Here is a 25042-nt window from a genome sequence, read left to right as displayed (position 1 = left end):
AGGTCAACTGCATTCAAGCATAAGCCAGTGGGATATTTTTATGAAAACCTGAATTCTGCTAATAATTTGTGGTTCAATAAGAATGCGAAAACTGAGGTGCTAGTCAAGTAGCAAATCTAGGTACCTTTGATGTTTGACAAAGGGAAGGAGATTACCAAATCAGTCAGGGATGGTGACTGTGGGGTTATGTAATTTTTGAGGAGTTTCAAATAGTAATAATGTGTTTTTTAGGGTACTGACAAGTTTACTGTCATGTAGCCAGTTCCAAGTGGTACACACAGATCATTCTGAAATATCTTCCGGCCCTTTCTTTTCCTCAATGGCTGTCACGGTACAACCTTCATGGACCTCTTGACATTTGCTGATTTGGTAAAAACTCAACCCTTCAACAACAGACACAGTGATTATGGTGTGCAAGTGCTTCTACTACAAGACGGTATGACTAATGCCTACTCTCAATATGCTTTGACTTCTTACGGTAGTCCAGGACAAGTATGGAACTGTGCAAGGGATGCTCCTTCAAATCACAGCAATGGACACTCTCAACTTGTATTATCTTGTAAGATACAAGGAAGACTTGGATATTTACCTCCTACGTCTTCAAGTAGTCTGGCAGATGCAATATCAGTACTGCCTTGGTTCCTGAACTGATAGCCATAATAAACAAATAAATAAAACCATCCGAATATTTGTAAGTTTCTCCATGTCTCCATAATGATTGTCAGGACTGATGCAAGAAATGTCTAAATGGTAGAAAAGAACTGCTGAGCAAGGGGGCTAGCATGTGACATCACAGGGGTGATATTAGATCACTTATATTTACATCTCTAAGAGCCAATATTGCACCACAAGATGCTCATTCTCTCAAAAAACACACAAACTAGTTGCTTTTGCAAGAAGACAAACTTTCTTGCATTGACCAGATGCCCATATCTGTAAATAAAATACAAATGTACAACAGGAGGGATAAGCCGAAATGCCCTTATTCCCATCAGCATGCATTCTCACTGCACATCACTAATAATGTATGCACCAAGCAAATAGCAATCGATAACCAAAATGAATTCCGCATCACTGCATGCAACAACAGAAGGCTTGCACATGTCTGAGCACATCAGCTTAAGAGAAAAATAAAAGAGCTGGGGAATGCATGTTTCTCCATGGAGGATTCCTGACACAATCACTCTGAGGAAAATTCTCAAAATGCACAAAGCATCTCATTATTTAATTTGCAAAAGACAAATTTGTATTCTATGGATTATTTCAGAATTTTGCATGAGGCTTACGTTCTAACCATGAAGTAATTAAGTGTTAAATTTATCTTTCAAAATCCTTCTTCTATAAATTCTGCACCAACAACGTTACAATAACCTAAATATAGATCCAGTGCTACCTACTTGGATACATCAACATGTAATGGATGCAAGTGCACAATATGAAAAATGTGTCCACTTTATTTCTACTCCCAGATTTATACTCTCTTCCAATAATATCTTAGTGGGATGAAGCACAAATACAAACGCAAGCAACTGCTCACATCTACATAATTATGAGGAGCAATGCACACACTGAAAAAAATTAGTCGACCAACTTATAAATCAGTCCTGACAGGGAAAAAAATCACTCCTCTGCCATGACTGAACAGTCTGCTAGACACTGAGCTTTAAAGTCTGGAATGAAGATATAGAGCCCGTTTTTGCTTAAAGTCTGAGGGCTTTGCCTACATGTAAGAAAGCTTCCAGAGGAAGAGATTCCTGCAGAGAAATCTACAGGCAAGACAGTTACTAATTACATTGTTTGTTCCTGCTTTTGTGAGTACTGAAACAAATGGCTTTCATTTCAGCAGTATGTAAGACATGACATAATTCTTTCATTTGATAACTTGGGATGCCACATCAGACTTCAGGGAGCTATGGATTTCCATAGCAGTGTTTTGGACTTCCTGCTATTTGTGTGAAAAAGTTCTCTGGATGCCATAAATACAGAGCAGTTTTATGAATAACTGCAAAGTTGTATAAGGTCTCAAACTTAAAAGAAATGCCTAGTTTAAGCACAACAAAATTGGACTTATTCCAAATGCAGGTATAAAAATCATGACCAGGAAAGATTTAACATTTATCTGCAGTCAGCAGAAGGATTACTTTCATTTACTTTTTTCCCTAGTTTAACTATCAAAGTAAATCCACACTTCTGTTTCAGTAGTTCTTATATACTAAAAAAAAAAGAAAAAGGCTTCATGGACAAACTAGGTTTTAATGCTAGAATACATGCTTAAATATCACTTCAAATGGAAAGCAGTACCAGAAGGCCACTAATCCTGCTATGAACAAAAACTCTTGCATCTTTCCTCCACGCACAGAAATTCAGACCACCTACATATTATGTATACACTAAAAATAAAGTTGTACAGATGAGTTTTAATTACATTAAGGATACTTGTTTGCTCATCAGATAATATTACAGTAAGAGAAATGTGAAACTACAGCAAAAAGATCAATTGGTAAATGTAGCAATACTAAGCCATTATGATGGAAAAGCCTTTTCAAGGACAATTTATTGGGCCAACTTAGTAATTTGGACTCATGTTAAAATTTCAGAGGCTTGCAGTAAATTAAAATGTACTATCAAGAATACACCCAGCCATCCATCACTATGTACACAGAGACAAGGTCTTTTGCAATCAATTTAAAATGAGAGCTGGATTAATTACTCAAGTCCTAGTGTGTTTTTATAGTCTGCAGTTAACAGTGGTACATACAAATAAAGTGTGCTCTTTTAGGGAGACAAAGGTGAAGTCCAAATGCACACTGAATACATCAATTTAAAATGGCCATCTATAAACCAATATGAAACAAATATGCCCGTGAAGGCATACAATACATTTGTGAAACAAAAATGAAAAAATAATTACCATGCTTTGTAGCATACTTCGTAACGGTTGAAGAACACTACCAAAATTGCAACAAGTGAAGGGATCATCAACATGAAATCTAACCATGAACATTTCAAGGAAGTATGATCAAAGTTCAATTTTCCATATGCAGCAGACAAAGGAATGGACTTCACCTAAGTGCAAAGTTACAAATATCAACATTTTAGTGCTTTTCAGCAAAATAACTGTACAGCCCTCATCACTTATGGTGTAGGAAAAGCTGTGACAGATTCATAGTATCCAAATACCATACTTCTGAAACATTTAGTCATCCACGTCATGTCCCTGGCAGTGTATCCACAGTGGCTTCTTCCAAGTGTCTACATTTTCATTTTTCAGTTTCATTCCTTTTATAGAATGATGGAGGAGGCTAAACTCCAGACATGTTCATCTTTATTTTAACTTGTATCCCTCAGGTTCATAGAATAAAGATAGCATTTATGCATTTTCTGAGTAGAAATTTTAAAATCTTACATGCAGGGTGACAAAGTCCCCTTACCACTCCATGCCAAAGCTAGCGTCCACTGGAAAATGATAAAGATGTCAAGATGATTAACACTCATGCTTCAAATACGGACTTATAAACCCCAAAAGCCAAGACGATAATAAACAGATGGCAACAAAGACGTTCTTTACTTTGTATACATAAATAAATGAAACCACTTGGGTGAAATTAGTGTGGGAAAGTGTCTTGCTCCAGTTGCTCAGACTAAGAGTAAAATGAATTAAATAAACTACAACCCAAAGCAAAAGTTTTTAATCGGTTACGTTTTGATTTACATTTGATGACTGGGAATGTCCAAGCTGAGGTCATGCTCAGTAAAAGTCTCAGAATGAAAAGCTCCAAAAAGCAACAAAACTGACACAAATGCAAAAAAGCATTAAGCATACTGCGTGACAATTACCATGAAAACATTCAGCAAAAGCAAAATGTAAGATATAAACAGCTTCCTCTGTGGCATAGTGTGATTAAGCCCTGACGGACACATTTGAACCAGGACCAATTAGTGACCCGGGTTCTGAAAAAGCCTGCCAGAGAAGGTGGGAGTAAAAAGTCTATATAGCCTCAGTTACCATGGTGGGAGGGAAGCACTGCAAACTACTCTGACCTGAAAAGCAAAAGTAGAGGATCTACCAGACAGAATGTGCTAGAATAGTGGTCTGAAGTTGACAGGAATAAATGGAGCAGGGGAGAAGGGCTGATGTTCAAAGTGCTGAAGGTCATTAGGTATAAAGGCAAGGAAAAGCACATCTGAATAAATAATGCTCAAGAGTACAAGCTGTCAAGTTGCACAGGAAACTGAATAATTCAGTTTATATACACAAAAATGAAACTGCATCGGAAGCAATTTTATCACTATAATGATTAATCAACATATCATTAAAATCAAACAAAAAGCTGGGAAGATATGTAATGTATAAAACTAATGAAGAAAATTAACAAGGAGGTAGACAGTTTCATCCACATTAAAGTGATTTGTCAGCTGCATGACCACACTAGGTGCAAAGATACTTTAACTCACCTTTAAACAAATGTTTACTACATGTCTCTCTGATGACAGGAGGTAGACTGTCACCTATATCACCAAAACAAGCCATATAACTTGCATTGCCAAATAATTTTTTTTTTATTGTGGAAGAGATTCCAGATTAGCAGATGAGGACCCGAGGGTTGCTCCACTCGGGAATGCAAAGGTGTGTAATAGAAGGACAGAAAATAGAAAGCATTAACTAAACAAGGCAAATATGAAAGAGATAAACGAGAGTCACTGCTTAAAGTAGAGCAGTTTTGGCTTATAAAGTGAACAGTGGTGGGTTCTGTAAGAGTAAGCTGCAGCAGATATAACAACACAACTACAGTCTTACTTCGAAATGTCATCAACTGGAACTAGTAGACTGGTGAGTGAAAATATGAGCAGAGAAATAAAGGGAAAGGGGTGTGTAAAAACAAATGTGTGGGTATATATGTACATATGCACGTATCTATATATCTATCTATATATAAACACAAAAATATATATAATATACATATGCAACTATATACATATTTTTTGTGCTATTTATGTCTCCTTCACAGGTGCTCACCTGTTGCCTTCCCCCAACCATGTTCAGGACCTGCAGAATATCCCCACTGCACGTGCCCAATAACACAGAGAAAGTAGGGTGTGCAGCGCAAGACAACAATGAAATACCCACCAATTCTGCAAGGGACTGGAGTCAGCAGGACATTCCACCCACCCACAGTCAGCAACATATGATTACTTCCCTGTTATTTACCAGAGAAATAGGAACGTGCAAATTCTCCCTGATCATACACATCCCTCCTTCCTAGAATGAGCACATGTGTTTCTCCCAAGGGCTCTTCCTGAACTGGAGTTGTCCGGCCATAAGCAGAGCTATAATAGTCTGGTGACCAGTGCAGGTTAAGAATAAAAGTAAAGTGTCTGATGAACTAATTAGCATTCAGCAAAGATAAAGCTCTGGTTAGGCAAAACCAACCTGTTTTTTAATTAGTTTTTGCAGCAACAGCAGCATTTAAGTGTTTACCAAATTTAAGTTGATCATCTTGGGCTAAAAACTAAATAAAATAAAAGACATCTGAAAGTAACTTCAGCAACAGTACTGTTCAGCGAATATGGTGATGGCCTACTGAGAGGGTTATCTCTATCAGTCTTGTGGCTACTTGGGATAATCATAGATTCTCTTTCACCACTATGGAGTACAAGACCATTTTTTCATTACCAAACCCAGCAAACCACTCCAAGACTTTCTCCATGTTCTTCATCAACAAGGGCTACTTTTTTCAATCAAGGTAAAAACAGAAAATCATATCTGATCTTCTGCAGCAGTATATCAGTTAAATAACACATTACTCAATACTTTCAATATCCTAAAATTAATTTTGCTGCCGTGCATTTTTTTTTTTACTTAAAAATTATAAAAAGAATTGGACACACTGCTTTTCCATAGCCAGCTATGACTGCCCAAAGCCATCTGGAACAGCTAAAGACCAGTTCCCATCCAGGAAAAAAGTACTGTACTTATATGACATGTTGGAACAGCAGAAAAAGTTGCATGACAAAGCATCAGTTCTAAACCTTCACCTAATGTCAGCTTTCAAGACAGGCCTCGTGCACATCACATACATACATGCATACCTTGTGAAGTAATGAAGCCCAAAGCTTCATGAACAGTGTTCTTCTCTGACATGTTGGGGATTACAGCATTAACAACATAAAAAGAATAAATTCTAAAGCTGTCCGTGGACACAGCAACATGAGAAGTTAACACAGTTCTCTGCAATGACAAAGTACACAAAAGGAAACCAGCAGGAATAAAGCCCAGATCTTGCATATCACAGATGAGCACTGTTGTCAGTATATTACACTATCTCCTCTTCTACTCAGTGATGGCTAGAAGGTGCAGCACAGCATAAGTTCTCAGATCTTCCAGCACTATGGTAAGTTTCCTGGTAGAGGCACAGATCTTTAAAGTTTAGAACGTTCTAGACTCTTAAGATGCTCTATTTCAAAACCTCCACTCAATGTTCTCTATTAAAAGACATCTTTTTCTTGAATATTGTACTGAATTTTGAAACCCCTCTGATACCTACTTCAGGCCTGGGTGCCTACCTCAACACTATTCTTGATTTGTTGAGAAGAGGTTTTCTTTCCAGGGAATGTGTCAGTCAATAAATGACCCTTTTCTTGAGGCCTATTGATCAAAGTAATTTGGGTGAAGCAACTTTTGCCAATAATGGAGCGTTCTTTTCTCTCCACTGTTGTACAACCTTGGAGCAGGCATATATAAAGTTTGGGGAGTAAAGGAGTATCCCCTTAAGTTCATCAGTCCTCAACATGCACATCCATTCCAAAATGTGTGGCACCAGCCACCAGTGAATCCAAACCTTTCTTTACAGCATCACCACTTGAACCACTATATTAATTAAGAATATCTATATTCTTTCATGCTTCAAATGTGAAAAAGGACCTACACCTTGAGGTACTCTACCCTATTCCTTTAGATTTCCTTTGGTTCGGCTCTTAAGTCATTAGGAGTCAGCTCCTTTCCAACTCACTTTTCCAAAGGTTTCCACGATTTCCTCGTGAGTATTTCAAGTAAAATCCAAGTACTTCACTTTTCTACAATCTCCCTGATGTGAATCTAAATACATCTATGTTAAAGTCAAGTACTCTTTAGACTGCACTTTTCATCACCCACTTAGGGGGACACAAAATTCTTCCCTTTAACTCACCTGCTGACCCAAACCTTCTCCATTACTTCCCTGGGTACTATACAAAGTAAAAAGATCAACACAAAAGTTCTGAAATACAAGTTTTTCTTCAATATTATAATTCTCTTGAAATCCATAATTATCCATCTGATCCCGTTTTCTTAAAGCAGCCCAGAACAGCAGCAAAAAGGAGCTGGAAGGTCTGTGTAAAAGCTCATAGGTCAATGTCCCCACATTTCTACTACTGTCAATATGGCTGCCTCAGTGCACATCCCAAAAAGATGCTTACAGGTGGAGGCTAACACATCAGAACCAAGACATTTTGCCAAAGAGTAACAGACCTGCATTCACTACTTAGCATTGCTACTCACACTGCCCCAATCCTACAGTCATTCCTTTACTGCTCAAATAAGGTACAGTTATATGCCTTTTTGTTTAGACAGCCAAACAAGCTCAGTCTTACATTCTTCTCTTCAAATTCTGACATTTTTTAGTTTCTGAAAGTGAGTCGTACTAGGAATGCAACCGATCCATCAGGAGAATACACAGAATATGATGGAACTAAACAGCAAGCAAAGACAAAAGACCACGGACAAATCAGCAGTGCAGGCCTATCATATTACCTTATACATTCCCATTATTAATGGCTGCCTACTTCACTATGCTAAAATATAACACAATTCTTTCCCTTCTCGTAGCAGCAGAAAAAAATTACATGCTTAAAACCTACCAAGTATATGCAGGAAGGGCAAGTGGACTTTCCCACTAAGTTCAGTTTAATGCATACTAAGATTCCCATAGAAAGATACAAACACAATTCATCTTGCTTACGTTATGCCAACTGCCAAACCCAGCAATGTAATAAAACTGCACTACTATCACACTTTGTCTAGACGGAAGAAATGCACAATGTTATCTGATATCAAAAGGTTCTCAGTCATGGGAAACATTTGGTATTAAAAGTTTAAAATACATGTGCCTGTATCCTTCTGGAAGCACTACAATATTTATATTTAAACAACAAAAATAACTGGTTAGAGTTTATCTGTTTTTACTGCACAATTCTTAAAAATATTATACAAGACAGTAAACATAATGAACTTCGATGTACACCCACATATAACTGAGTTTTGCCTGTATAAAACATATCAAATCTCTCTTAAAGCAGGAAATACTGTAATCTAAATGTAAATTCCCATAAATGTTACTTCTGACTGTTCACAAAAATCATACTTATTTCAAGGCTAATGACCTCAGATGCACTAACCATAAGGACAATGTTACAAATATATGAAAATGTAAAACGTACAGAGAAATATTAAGTGTTTGTGTGTGTTATGCATGTATCTACACAATCACGCATGCACACACACACTGCAGCGGGATGAATTTACTTTAGAAAATTTCACTGATGATCTACCACCTTTTTCCTATTTCATTTAGATAAATTGGGCTGATTATACTATTCATTTACAGGGAATGCACACGTTTCCTGAATTATTTTAATTTCAAGGGCATCTCCAGTGAATATAGCTAAAATAAAAGGTACTTCCTATTGTACATTACATGTATCCGTATGTATTTGTGTGTTGATATATAGGTGCAGAAGGCTTTGTCGATGTGGTTTTCCATCACTGAGAGAAAATCTGGTATGGCTGATCGAAAATGAGATGTTGTAACGTATTGGCTTTTTCACTATGAGGTTGCGGTACAGTAGGATTCTGGGAATATACTCTTTCCCTCTATAGTACACACTTCGACTTGGTATATATATATAAGCAACAGGAGATGATGGTGGGTTGAGGAGGGCTTGCCCTCTGCAAAAAAAAAAAAAAGTGCGTTTTTTTCCCCTCAATCCTTTTAGCATCAATTTCTTTTTTCTGCGTTTCTGACAGTTCCATTTTGATAATTTTCTGATCTATGTATATAGTGGTTTCAAGGAGTTTTCATATATTAAAAAAAAAAAAAAAAAATCAAACCACTGAACTGCAAATGATCGATCACTAGAAGATAAAAAAAGCAAACTAAAACATTTTTTTGCAGGGTTAAGCCCTTCTGCACTCCCACACCAACTGCTTCTAGATATACCAACTCAGAGATTGCACTACAATGGGGAAAGAACAAATTCCCTGATCCTCACTATACCACACTCTTCCACATATTAAAAAAACAGTATGTGCCATCATCAGTTTTTTAAATGCACATACCATTTTTTCTTGGCCAACGGAAAACAAATTCAACCAACTGAATGTATTCCATATATACATATACACATATACATGTGTGTGCACACACACACACACATACACTATTTTATATATATATATATATATATATATATATATATGTATATATACACACACACTCAAGTTTTTTTTACCTTTGCATATATATATATATATATATATATATATATATATATATATATATATATATGGTACTTGCGTATTATCGCAACCAGATTTTGCAACCTCTTTTACTTTCTTCACTTTTACTGAAATGGCCTCACTGAAGTGTGATATCGAAGGGTAGACTGGCAGAAGGTCTGTTGGGGATATCGGTAGTGGTTTTAAAAAAAAAAATAGTAAGACATAATTTTGAGGTGTGTGGGTAGCGTCCTTTAAAGACGTCCAGCATTGAATTCAGCGATCGCAGTGGTTGCGTGTGTGCTGGGCTGAAAGGAATGCAGGAGTTTATCCAAACCCACAGAATAAGGGGGAGAGAATTCTGCATTCTTTGGACATACACAGACAACTATGCTTCTACTTGAACAGAACCAAAGCTTTCAGAAAGACGGAGCAACTACTAGTGGCATATGCTGCAGGATCACAAGGAAAGGCAATCTCAAAGCAGACTATTTCTAAGTGGCTAGGCCACTGCATTCATTTCTGCTATTCACAACATGGCAAGCCAGTGCCTAAGGGCATTAGTCCACATTCAACCAGAGCAGCAGCCACTTCCAGCAGCCTTCCTCAGGGGAGTGCCAACCAAAACAGCTGAATACAGATTTATGAAGAAGATTAACAAAGAAAGGGTTCCCCATTACATCCTCGAAGACGCACTTACCTGAATACATAAATGCCAACACATCTCCATCGAACCACGCAAGCATCGATCGTCCTGAAGCGCGAAATCCAAAACGTCGAATCATCATGGTTGGCCCTTCCGTGGTATAGCTCCATAAGGTAAGTGTGCGATAATTACAGACCTTAGGGTTAGAGTGCGGGTTAAATTAAGTGCATAAATGGTAATGTAGGTGAGATTTAGTGTAGGGTTAGCTGTAGGGTTTTGTTACGTGTATGTGTGTGGATTATTTATTTTGTTTGGGTATAGCTTGTTAAGGTAAATGTGTGATAGTTACGGACCTTAGGGTTAGGGTGCAGGTTAAGGTAAGTGCATAGATGGTGATATATGCAAGATGTAGTGTAGGGTTAGAAGTAGGGTTTAGTTTAGGGTTAGAAGTAGGGTTTTGGTTGGTGCATGTATGTGTTTGTTTAGTTTGTTTGGGTAGGTAGTATGTAGCGGGCGGTGGAGTGGGACAAGTATGACGGTTAGAGCTTTTGAATTTCGCGGTTTAGGGCATTCAGTGTATTCGTGGATCGCGGAATATGTGTTGATATTTTTTGTATTCAGTTATTAGGGCTTTTGAGCTTGCAATATAGACCCCACAAAAGTGGTCTTTAGATTAAGTAAAAAATAAAAATGTTTACATGTAGTTATTATCCTCACTTTTTCTGGCCACTGGATATTGACTGCAGTGTCCCTTAGAGTATGTCTGCAGAATATTTTATTGACTCTACCATATAAGTGGTCTGATGAGTTCTTCTTTAACAGAAGTCTAGATCTATAGCTTACATTCCAGCATCTTAAATAGTAGAGATGTGTAATGAAAGCTATACTATCCGAGTATAGACAGACAGTAGTGGTCAAATTCAACTGCCTTTTTTGATATGATTGTATATCCTGAAAACAAAAGTAAACATTAGCAGAGTATCACTTGGGGCTATTGAGAATAAAAATTTTTAGCATATCTAGACTGCTTACACTGGGCATCGGACATAGGCTACCCAAGTCGGTAATGGTTGATTAACTACTGTTTAAATGAATGCCAGGAATCTGAATATACATTTCTGAAACCTCTTTAAGAGATTTTTGGAGTTTTTTTTCCCACAGGGGACAAGCCCTCCTGCACCTACCATATTAGGGCACACACACACACACTACCCTAGGACTGAAATATAGCTACTCTGTGGTTACATACAGTTGTGAAAAGTGAATGGTCCAGTGTCACACAAAGTGGCTTCAGCAAGTTGCATTTGCATTAAAAACACTCACATTAAGAATATTAAACCAAATGACATGCTCCCACCCAAACAAGTACAGAAGACAAGGCACCATAATCATCATATGAACCTGTAAATGGTTCATCTCCCAGGCCCATGCTTACACTTATCAAGAGTAGCAGAACTTGTCAGAGATTTGGGATGCATGGCTAGGCTTAAAAAGGCCCTTGTGGTCATTAGCCTAGTAAACACCTATGAACACCTATGAACCTAACTCGTATTCTGAAATTATTACTTTAGCAGTGACTCCATAACTTTCCCCACTAAGGTTGAAGACTTCAAGTTAGCTGTTTTCAGTCTCTGACTTGCATCTGCTTTTTTAGTAAGTAGAAGGCATACCCCTTTTAATAGCTTATTAAAATGTTAGTGGTATTTCAGTTCTCTTCTCTAAAAATTCTACAGTAAATCACATCAGGCCTTACTGTCTTGCCCAAACCAGTGTTTCAAGTTCATCTTGATAATCTTTTCTTTCTGAAAAGGGTAGAATCTAGACCTTTTTTCCAGGCAACACTTTGTGTGGTTTTGGTAAATACCCTTTATTTGCTAAACATTCACTGAAGTGGGAAGCGGCCCTGTCTTTCCACAGTCTTTTTGCCCCAGCCTCATCCACTTCTGAGATCCACTTCTGAGATCCACTAGCCATCCCTTTGCCTTTTTCCTTCTTTTTGTATATGCAAAATGCTTCATTCCTCCCTGCTGATTGAACTGGCTATTTATTATAATTTTGGTATGAAGCCGGAACAAGCAAGACAGAAAATTCCAATCAGTTTCTAGTCAGGAAAATAAACAGTTGCAGTAATGCATTACTCACCACTGACTGCAATCTACTGGGTTCTTTTAGACAAACGTAAATAACCAGTAACTGTACGAACCCAGCTACGCACTGTTTGATGGGTCAGAGACCATGGCCTGGGGGCTCAGTCTATAGCAGCACAAAATTAAACATTAATGAAATAGAAACCTTGCCTAGAAGCAAATGTTAACTTGCACAGCGAAGATATTTAAAAATTGTAGGGAAGTCCATCAGGACTAGTACCTTTTAAGGACTCTTTAAAATAACAGATACTTATGCCACTGGAAGAACCACTACAGAAAGCGGTTGTCTATGTAAGCCTAACAAATGTACAAAAACAGAAAGTACAGTTAACAAATGGCTCTCCAACTGCCGTTATAGTGAACTACACTTAGTTGGCACTCTTTTCTCTTTCAGATGAATCCATCTTATTAGAAATATGGGTACTTTAAACTAGTGGCTGCAAAATTGGTTAAATAATTGGCACAAGCAAAAAAACTCTAATTCTGACAGATGGGCTTTGTTTTGCTCAGAAGTCCCTCCACTTGGAAATGACATGGCTTGCGAATTCACAATACAGCCATCTAGGGAGGAATGGTCAGCTGATCTTTACCAAACAAAACTAGTTACCTGACATTCAGATGCTCATACCACTGAAGCCAGAGGAAGCGTTTGCTGACCAGTAAGCAGACAATATTGCAGCAATAACTACTGGTCCAGCACTGAACATCTTGGAAGGGTGGACTCACGACAAGTCATGGCATGCAGGAACTGAGAAGATATTACAACAAGACAGAAAGCCAATCACATGCAGCTCAAGTATGCAAAAGCTGTTGCTCATGACTTTCCTGTTTGCAAGAAACCAGCCTATGGCCTTTGTTATACAAGTCAGCTGAGAAATCAAATAAGGAAACCACATCTGGTACAGTAAAGAAGCCACTAACTGGAACCACTGTGTACTTTTAGAGTGCTTTCGTCTCCACAATGGAGACTTCTTCAGAATGAGTAAAACCATCCCCCAACGGTATACTACTATTGAAACTTTCATTTACAGCAGCCATTCCTGCCCCATTCAGGCCCGGATTATTGGGGTTGGCTGAAGAGGATGAAATGAAAGTTGTTTGAGCCATCCTATCAAAACAACTGGCCAGATTCGCCACTGATGTTTTGAGAGCTTGTAATGCCTGTGCAAGCAAAGCAATAAGTACCTGGTTTAGTATCCTTGGCTCCTTCCATAACAAAACTGTAAAAAACACACCTCCAGATACCAAAGAACTTAAAACACAAGCAAAGAAGCCGATAACTGGAACTACTGTGTACTTTGAGTAAATGAAAATGAATTAAAGTTTCAATAGTAGCATTACTCCTGTGCAGAGACAACGGGAAGTGAGCCCCAGTCAACCTAAAGAAGAGGATCTACATAACACGCCGAAATTCAGGTTCGGCTCAGGGCGGGTCTTGCTACAATGGGTGTAATACCTTTACACAATGGCTGGAAAAGGAATGGCGGCCGGATTTGCAGCATTCCCCGACAGCAAATTATAGGACTATGAGAGAACAACTGGTCAATCTGGAGAAATTTACATTGGACTATCGAAAACTGCAGCTGGAAAATAATTATTTAAGGGAATGTGTACGTATCGAGCATGTACCTAAGGGGCTGAGGACATGGAAGTACCCTTCAGGCTTGGTAAGAGACTCCCCACTCCATCGTGAACTTCTTGAGTTGTTTAATAGACATGGTTGTGAACTTTTGGGATGTCTCATTAGAGACAATGATGGCAAAATGACTGAGTTGCTTGCAAAAATTAATTCTCTTGATAAAAATGTACAGGCTGATTTATTATTGGAGAGTAAAAAAATCTGAATATTTTAAAATGTTTGTTGAAATAGATGATACTATTGCTGATTTGAAACAAAGAAAGGTTAATAAAATTTTAAGGGATGAGACGGATTACCAACAACACAGGGCCTACCCATTACCCATTGGGACAACAAAGAAGTAATAGAGAAGAATATGACACCAATAGTGCCAACAATAATAGCAGTAATGATGGGAATGTGATTAATACCTGACCCTTTCGAATACCCCCCTCTGAGGAGGTCCGAGAGACTGACGAACCAGAGAGGGGAAGACTCTTACTACAACCACCATTACCCGACACAAACGAGGGGAAACTGGAGGTGGAGAGGGAACAGACATTGAGTGACTGCAACAGTTCAGGTCTAGTTATTCTTAAGAACAAGGGAGGGGATTTCAAAATGTACAACTACAGTGATGCTGCTTTACACAGGGATATAGCAGATCTCTTTGAAAAAGGTTTAGCCTTTGTACCTAACAGAAAGGGAACATTGGATCAAACCTTGATAGCTTTGAAACTATACACGAGGAAATTCAATTTTAAATTTCTTTTCAAAGGGATACCTACCAACAATTTACCGCTAGGACAGATGTGTAAAAATCCTAGCAATTTTAACCCCACCTTGCATCCCTCAGTCCTGATTTTTGAAAAAATGTGTGAAAAGGACATTAGGGATATGTTTAGCAATGGCAAAAGAGATAACATACAATCAAAATCTGAATGATGAAGAAATTAAGCTACTAAAACAGATTTGTAATAATTCAGAGTTAAGGGTCATGAAACCCGATAAGGGGGAGGGGGGTTGTCATCATGAACTACAACTTTTGTATGGATAAATAAAATGTTTACAATATTATATGGGGACACTTATGAGGAGATTAGCTTAAATGTAATTGCTATGTAAATTGTTAATCACTATGTAATCCAATGTAAATACTGTCTGTTTATTTTAACTGTGGAGCTTTTCTTCCCGGGCCTCCGCTGAAAATGGACCTACGTTCAGTCGGACACTCCCGGTCAACAAATTTAAATACATAAATAAATAAATAAAATGAAAAGAACATTTGCTATAAGTAGATGTTATGTTAGATGATTTAGTTATGAACCAACAAATTAACATGGAGGAATATATATGGCTGTTGAACATCCAAAAATTCCTACAATTTTTGGTGCCCCCAAGATACATAAAGATTTAATGGACCCATCCCCTCAGACCAATAGTGGATGCCCGTGCATCCAAGACTTACCCTATTGCCAGGTTCATGGACACACAGCTTAAACACATTTTGAAAGACTGCCCATGGATTCTAAAAGATTCCTGGGAATTTTTTGTCACAAATTAATAGTGAAATGTATAAGGACACCTTGACTTTCATAACTATTGATATACGTGGCTTATTTTCAGTTATACCACATGACACAGGTATTGAGTGGTTTTACCAATATCTCTGCCAGTACACTACACTTAACCATAGTCTTATTTTAACCATCAGGAGTCTTATGGAAACAGTATTAGATGCAAATATCATTATATTTGAACGTCAGCTATTTAAGCAAGTAAAAGGTGTAGCAATGGGGACAGCATGTGCCCCATGTTTGTTAATACTGTCTTGGCATTTTGGGAAAGGGACATCGTCAATAGCTGGATGTTCTATGGTCATTACCTTGACGATATTATTGTTCTATGGAACAAAGATAGGTATGAGCTAGACAATTTTTTAGAATTCATTAAAGTTAGCACAGATTTTTTGGAGTTTACACATACCAATAATGAAGAGATTAATTATTTAGACATTACTATCAAAAAGGATGGGGCCTTAGGACAATTTACCACTAATATATTCCGTAAGCTCACGTAATCAAACAGTCTAACATTTTGATAGCAGTCACCCCCTCCACCAAAAGAAATCATTAGTTAAGGGTCAGGGGGTATAACTGGCCAGAATGGTTACTATTTATCATGAATTTTTGGAGCAAATGGACATATTAAAGGAAATGTTAACACATAGACGGTACCCTGAGATGTATGTAGTCAAAATTCTTAATGAAGTTATACAAAAGAAGAATAATGGATACTTTGTTCCTTTACTTGGTATAGGTAATGTTCCACAAAAACAGGAGAAAGAGGATGGTAATAGACATTTTAGAAACACAGGCATATTTAGTTTCAATCAACATTTTTATAAAACTAATGACCTTATAAAACATAATTGGAACATTTTTCATACAAATGTTGAACAACTTGAACTGGTGGGGACTAATCCCAATATTATGTATAAAAAGGATTGCTGCATCAAGAATATGCTGGAAAGACAAATATATTTCTAATCGTGAAGGGGGTATGACAAGATGTGGTTACTGTATGCAGTGCTAACATATAATTGAAGGAAAGGAAATTAACTATGGAAAATGTAATGGCAGGTTTTGTTGTAGTAGTAAAGCAGTAGTGTAACTTGCCTTATGTTCCCAATGTCCGAGTATTTATATTGGGAAAACTAAAAATGCCCTTAGAATCAGGGTGTATCAACACTACTATGATATTAAAAGAAGGGAGAGTAAAAATGCCTTGGCAGCACATATTATAGCCAATGAAGGTAATAGCTTTAGATCATCATTTTAGAACAAAGTTGGGGGAAAGGGGCGGCCCATTGAATGACTTTTTAGAGCTACCTGAATTAAGATGGAAGATTAGGACTAATGCAAGTGACCCCCCTGGTCTTAACAGTGGGGTGTCTATAAGTCCTGTCCTTAGATTAAAGGCACCACTTTTAAACTTTTAATGTGATATTAATAGTTAGCCTGTTTTATGTAGAATGTTTTTAGAATTTGTATTATTCTCATTTCTTTACATGCAATGTGCTATAATAACTGTTATGAACTTTGACTTTCATATATGGTTTAAAAGTGTGGTTCCTTTTAGGGACTTGTTAATTGTTTAATTACCTAAATGGTTGCATTTATAAGCTTGTTGGGGGATGGTTTTACTCATTCTGAAGAAGTCTCCATTGTGGAGACAAAAGCGCTCAAAGTACACAGTGGTTCCAGTTATCGACTTCTTTGCTTGTGTTTTAAGTTCTTTGGTTTGTGGAGGTGTGTTTTTCACATATTGTACAGACAGTACACAAGTCCAATTTGATTCATTTTAGCAAAGGAGAGCTTGTCAACCCTCCCATCTAAATAAGTGGGTCAACAGGACAGGCCAATGGCACTGACTTGTCAAGGTTGGCACAACTAAGACTATGCACATCCAGGAACATTCATCTTTAAAGAGAGTGATGCATACTCATACTTTTGAAGGGGAAAATGTTTGAGGAGAACTCTTTTCAAGTATATCAGTAAGGCATTCCTTCTTTTACACTAAAGCACTGCCAATGTGTACATTCTGACACAAACACACACCATCCCCAACATTAATTCAATCTAAAGATTTATAATCAAGCCTGCTGTACATGCACATAATGTGTAACACACACACACACATATACATGCATAAAATACTGAGATAGAGAAGAACTGGTGTGCAACTGACTAGAAAATCTATGCATACTCCTGTCTCCACATGCATAAATGTGCTTACATTTATCTTCCTATCTATATATCTTATACGGCGGTAGCGTTACCTCATAGCAAGAGGTTCTCCAGTTCGATTCTCGGCTGGGCTTGAGAGTGCCTTCTGTGTGGAGTCTGCATGTCCTCCCCGCGGTTGGGTATCATTTGAAAGACATGCATGCATAAATGGGCGTGCCTTCGTTGAAGGTTGCACTTCGAGCTGGCACCTCGGTGTTTCGTAAAAACTCTACTGCCAATCATTAGCGGACAAAAGCCGAAAGACAAACAACATGTACATATATATATATATATATATATATATATATATACACACACACACACACACATACACACACACACACACAGTGGATATAAAAAGTTTAAATACCCCTGTTAAAATGCCAGGTTTTTGTGATATAAAAAAATTAGACCACAATAAATGATTTCAAAACTTTTACCACCTTTAATGCAACCTATAACCTCTACAATTCAATTGAAAAACAAACAAATCGGTTAGGGGAAAAAACATAAAAAAATAAAAGACGTACAATACGCTGGTTGCATAAGTGTGCACACCCTTAAACTAATACTTTGTTGTGTGTGCATGCCCTTATACTAATACTTTACTGAAGCACCTTTTGACCTTTTATAACACATAAAATCATATACAAGGCAACTTATTAGACTCAATAAGTTCATATTAGTAAACTCAAATCCCAAGATCCCACTATCTTTTTACAGAGTGCAATGTATCAGACCATCTCATAGTTGGCAAGTATCCTTTTCACAATGTGAAGCAATTTATCTCACCTCCAGCACACAACAGCTAGCAATGAACCCCATCAAATGCTCTATCTATACACACACACAAACAATATATATAAAGATATAGCTATAGATAAAAATATACAAATAGATATAGATGGGGGCAACAAATTTGATCGAACATGGTTTTGGCAGACATCTGTTTAGCTGACACAATTTTGTTGACTAAGCAGGTGACAGCACAATTCACGTGTTTGGGGAATATTCCCATTCCCTGATATTGTACGATCTAGACATCAATGTAAGTAATTAGATAGGAGTTTTGGGATGCAGGTGGACTTGATCTCCTGGAAAAAATAATGTTTTTTTCTTAATTTTTTGTGCGTGTGTGTTTTTCGTTTGCTTGCTCCAGGATTATTACTTGGTGATACATAGGTTTATACTAGGCTATCTGCCCTAAGGCATTTATAAGCCTAGCCCAAATTTTTGTGGCTTACGCCACCCCTTATATGAAAAAATACTGTGCCCACTACATGCTAGTATATAAACGTTTAAGTTGTCAACATTTTGTGTTTGAAGTTTTTAATGTTGACATTTGGTTTATTTTAAGTACACCCACATTCAACATTTGATATATAGACCATTCTGATTAAAATGTACAGATCAATGAATTCCATTTCATTTTCACTGTATGTACACTCGCAGCCTGTTCCTGTGGGTATGCCTCTAAATAGGCTTGTCACATGAAGACACTAATGTGCAGTTATGTAAGAACTAGTCACAAAAGTATATGTTGGAAAAGATTAATATTACGATAATGCTGACAAATGTAAAGTATCTTGTCAAGGACACCACATATCCAGCCAGTATATAGAAGTTCAGATGCTCATTCCTCATGTGCCATATATCTGACCTTAGTCCTACGCACAAGGACTATCTGGTGGCACTATAGGGATTTATGAACGTGAAACTCCTCAGAGCTTTATTACCCCACACAGACAATAAAGCTAGCTATAAAAAGGAGAGACTTGTACAAAAAACAATACAGAATATGAAGAGTAGGCAAATTTGGTTTCCATCTCTGCCTAAACAGAAACATAATGATCAAAAGGGGAATGGTGGGATGGTGGGATGGTGCATATACTGTAACAGTCATCTACCTGAACATCTGTACTATGTGCATCATTAGATCACTGTTGCAGAAATGCTGATAGATGGGACGATTCCCAAAGCTTTTAAGTAGACAGAGAGGGTAAGAGAAACAGAGATATAAAGGACAGATTAGTCCTGATGGACACTCTGTCTTTGTGGAAAAACCAGAAAAGCTGGAATAGTCATGAGGGCTTATAACTCAGAAATCTTCTTTGCCAAGGTTTAGGTTTTGAGAAGAACTATTTTCCATGTACACTATTTTAAGGAAGCATAAAAAGTAGGTTCAAAAGCATAGATTATTTCTCAATAACAATTCAGGTCCCAGGAAGGAGGAATAGATTTTCTGGGGACTGATGAACAACATACTTTTTAAGACCTGCTTGACCTCAAAGTATGAAGAAAGAGGTGGAGCTGTAGGTACACAAGCTAAAATGGCTGACAAGTGTACAGGTAATTAAGTCAGAAATGAGCATCTCATACAGATAGTGGAGGACAGAAGGTATTCCTTTTCGATAAGGATCCAATGTCTTTTTTTTTCTGGCACCAAAATAAAATCTTTCCCATTAAAATACTTGATTTTCTAGTTGCAGGTTTTCTAGCCTCTTATTACCTGCAGCACATCCCCTGACTAAAAGTGCCTGAAAACAAATTAAAAGCCTAACATCCATACCATAACATTGTTAATCTTCAGGTATGGGTGAATTACAGAGCGCTTTTCCTATGTGAGCAAGTCCATCCACTGAGGTAAAATGTGCTGACTGCCCTTGCTTAAGTGAAAGAGAAGGGAGAACCAATGTTATCTTGGTTAAAAGTAGGTCAAAAAGAGAATTTTGGGATTGTTCTTCTGAATGTGCAGAGGTACTAATCTGGACAAGAGGAGAGGAGCGGTAGGCATACAGAAACTTTTCTTTACATGGGAAGGAAAATGCATCTGCTCTCCAGACCTCCTTGCAATGAGTCCTGGAGCAAAACATTCTAAACTGATGGTTCAGACTTGAGGTAAAACAAATCTACCTCTGGAGTACCCCAGTAGTGGGCAATCTGAAGAAAGACCTCTCTAGTTAACATCCACTCGTGAGGATCCTCCCTCAATCTGCTCAGGCAGTGTGGGAAGCTGCTCTGTTCTTATGGAATGTAGACTGCTTGGGGGAAGAGACTGTGATGAATAACAACAATGTCCAACCAATCACTGCTAATCTACAGAGGTGTTAAGATCTTGTGTTCCCTGCTTGCTTATATACCACATTACAGTGTTATTATCCGTGAGAATCTGAAATACTCCTGAAGAGCAAAAGTAATGAAGAGACTATCCTACAAGAAAGCTTTTATGTGTAAATGTTCTTTTCTGTTTTTTTTTTTTTTTTTTTTTTTTTTTTTTAACCAAAGTCAATGCATCTTTAAACTATTCAACAAGCTTCTCAGGTTCTCCTGATGCAGCTGTAGAGACCTTTTGCAGAAGAGGGGAAATAAAATTAACTACAACAAAATGAACTACTGGGTTTACACTTGTCTGAGCGATCCACCAAAAGAGATCTTTATTGATGAAAGGCAAGAAAGGTATTGGGAATGATAGAATGACAAAGTTGTGCCTAGACAGATTTTAGGTACTTATTAAAAAATGGCTACCAAAATAAACTCAACTGTATTAAATACTATAATAAATCAATAAAAATGGTCACAAAAATATTGAAATCTTTAAAACCACCTTTAATAAACACAAAATAGTAACCGGTAAGTGCTTTAGTCCCCGAAACATGGAACCTCATCAGACCAAGTTACACCAGACTCAGAATAATTAAATACATTCAATACTAGTCACAGGACCTCCAATATGCCACATAACTTTACAAAAATTAATATTTTAACCCCTTCCTTTTCAATACTACCTTATAATTTTCTCTCTCATTTAAACCAGGATAATTACAAGCATTTAGTATTATCTGCCAACAATATTCTTTCTAGTCAAGGTCATCTTCCTCATCTAACTTTTTGCTATAATTAAATACCTGATCTACAACTGAAAAATGAAAACTCGCATCACTAATCCTACTATGCTTAAACACAGCATGCTTTTGTAAACCATTACTTAAATACTTCATGGCTACTGCTCTCATATGTTCATACATTCTCTTATGAAGCTCTCTCGAAGTTCTCCCTATAAAAAACACAACATAAATCACATCAAGCAACAAACTCTTCATCCACTGAATTAGGTAAAAAGAGTATCAAGCAGATTATTACTAGTAACTGGAGGTTTCTCACCACCAATTCTGTAGACTTAACAGAGGTTATAGATGAGAAAACGATTTTTGTATCCAGAAGGGAATTTTTATAAAAGTTATGCAGTTTCAGATAAGAATAAGAGAATGGTTAAATGTGGGAGTTGTAAGTTTTGTCCCTTAGTATTAGAAGGTCACAAGGTGAATGTAAAGGCAATGAATTATAAAATTAAATTAAAAAGTAGGTATAATTGTAGATCCAGATTTGGGGTTTATGTTGCTTTATGTTATTTATATGTTATGCATAGCCACGAAGGATTTAAGTAAAGGTTTAGCAAAGCATGCTGTGTTTAAGCAAAGTGGGATTAGTGATGTGAGTTTTCATTTTTCAGTTGTAGATCAGGTATTTAATTATAGCAAAAGGTTAGATGTGGAAGATGACCTCGACTGGAAAGAATATTGTTGGCAGATTAGACTAAATGCTTATAATTATCCTGGTTTAAACGAGAGAAAATTATAAGGTAGTATTGAAAAGAAAGGGGTTAAAACATTAATTTTTGTAAAGTCATATGACTTACTGGAGGTCATGCGACTAGTATTGAATGTATTTGATGGTTTTGAGGCTGGTGTAACTTGGTCTGATTAAGTTTCATGCTTTGGGGACAAAAGCACTTACCAGTTACTATTCTGTGTTTATAAAAGTTGGTTTTAACGCTGTCAATATTTTTTGTGACCATTTTTATTGATTTATGATAGATTTTAGGTACTACTGAATTTTCATGTATCCCAGGGCTCTCAGAATCTTTCTAAGGTCAAAGAAAAGCTTGTCAGCGATAGGAAGTTATCGATTAAGAACTGAATCTTGTCTAAGGAAAGAAAGGCCATCATCAGATATGTGTTAAGATGGCAACTTAGCAACACTGGTGAATGAGAGAGAAAAGTAGACTTCTTGAAGTCCAGAGTGAATCCTGGGATCTGGAAGAGGGAGGCCTGTCCATGTGGCTGGTGAACTTGTTTCTTTGCCTTTGAAGTCGGTTTAATATATAACTGTTTAGGTCTGAATACACTCTCAGAAGCCGATGCCTGCTCAGCGGCTCCGAACCGATCTGAGGGAATAACCGCCGAGGCTCCAATACCTTGAGTTTCCAGCGGCCTGGCCGACTCCACGTGGGAGTCGGTAGCGGCCTGCGACTCTAAAGTAGCGGGCATCACGGGCTGCGAAAGCACCTCACGGAGAACCAGCGACTTGCTTAGAAGAAGCTTCGTCGTGTGTTTTGGACCTCGGTAGCCTGTCGTTTTCTTTGCGTTTTTTTGTGAACTCCGGTAGTTGGATGGCTATCCGACGACATTGTATAATTAAATCTTCGCCCAAAATAGCTTAATGCAAAATCGTACCAACGCTTTTTAATAGTGTGTTGGTTAAATCTAACACAAAACTGACAACTACAAACGTCGTGGTCAGGGCCTGACAAGGAATACAGTAAGAATGAAAGTCCTTATGAGGTATTTGCTTCCCACAAGAAATACAATTATTAACTTTTTCTGACATCTGTCTGGAGCAAGAAAAAAGTTTCCCCAACGGGGTACTTAGCTTTTAATGAAGACTTTGGATCTGAAACTCGAACACGAAAATCTCAGGAGTTGGCCGACTGGCACTTGCAAACTGCTTCTGCTTCGGGCACCGCGTGGCAAGAAAGACTGAAGAAAATGGCGTCGGCTGCATCTTTTATACCCCTGACGACCGGACGTCAGGAAGAGGTGACAGCAACCGACGCAGGACCCAAGACTTGGGAATTCAGGCCAACTGAAGGCAATCTGCCAGCAGGATAAACCAAATGTAATGACTGCAACAGTGAAACACGAAGAACATCAGATGACACTGGATGAAACTGAAGAGAATGTGATACTGGAAGATGCTGATGAACCATCTATAGAATGCTCACAGGAAATGGGGAACAAGGAATATGCCCTCAGTGTAGAAGAAAATGATCTAAGACAAGAGTTGCTTAATTTAATAGAGATGAACAGATATATAAAGATCTATGAAAAAACCCCAAAAGTTTGATAAAACAAATTAACACAGTAAATAGGACAGTCCATAGAGATTAGTGCAATATAACAGATGTAAATAGGATATATTACTGTGCAGTTAAATTAATAACAGATAGTCTTACCACAGAAACACATGGTAATAAGGGAAAGGAAGGGGAGAAATTGAATGCCATCACGGAAGTATCAAATAGAGAAAACTATAACTCAGTTAAGACAAGAAGTGTCACAGTTAGAAGAGTATAGAAGAGGGAACAAATCAAGAAAAATACTTAGAAAGACAGACGTGATAAAAGCAATGCACAGTATCAGAACACATAAGAAGTTATCATGTACTACTGCAAATAAACTAAAATATCAGCACAGGCAGAAAAACTTAGAAGATACACAGACACATATAAAGGAAAAGTATAAAACAAGCAATTTCTTGATGATCCAAAAAAGTTTTATAGAGAATTGGGAAACAAGGCAAAAGGAACTGAAGCACCACCAAAACAAGAAGAAATAAATACATTTTGGAGAAATATCTATGAAGATACTGTGGAACATAAAGATGCTAAACGGATAGAAGTAGTAAAAGAACGATAAGAAGTTTAATTGTACAGGATATGCAATGGGATGAAGTAATGGCCAGAGAGACTGAAAGTTAAGACACACTACTAATTGGAAAACCCCAGGCCAAGATGCAGTACTTAACTTCTGGTTAAAAGTATTAACATCTTTACATGAAGATTTAACCATGCACCCCAAACAGACACCAGCCTAGCTAACAGGAAAAATACTCCTAAGCGTGAGCCTGCAAACCATCCTAAAAACTACAGAGTAGTAACTTGCCTTCTGACGACATATAAACTGTATACTGGAATTGATGCAGACAGAGTTTATAGACAACTCAATCATGGCAACAGAGCAAAAAGGTAATAAAAGAAAGTCAAATGAAACAAAGGATCATTTGATGTTAAAGTCATAATGGAGAACTGCAAAAAGGGGAAGAATCTAAGTATGGTATGGACAGACTACAAAAAAGCATTTGATAGTATCCCACATTCATGGATAACAGACTGCTTAAAAATGTATAAGCTACACTCTACACTGATTTATAACATTACACCAAACATGAAATAGTGACAAACCACTTTACAGT

Source organism: Protopterus annectens, chromosome 2.part2 (genome assembly GCF_019279795.1).
Source record: "Protopterus annectens isolate FY-2018-M chromosome 2.part2, PAN1.0, whole genome shotgun sequence".
Classification (NCBI taxonomy): domain Eukaryota; kingdom Metazoa; phylum Chordata; order Ceratodontiformes; family Protopteridae; genus Protopterus; species Protopterus annectens.
Note: the sequence above shows the minus strand (reverse complement) of the source record.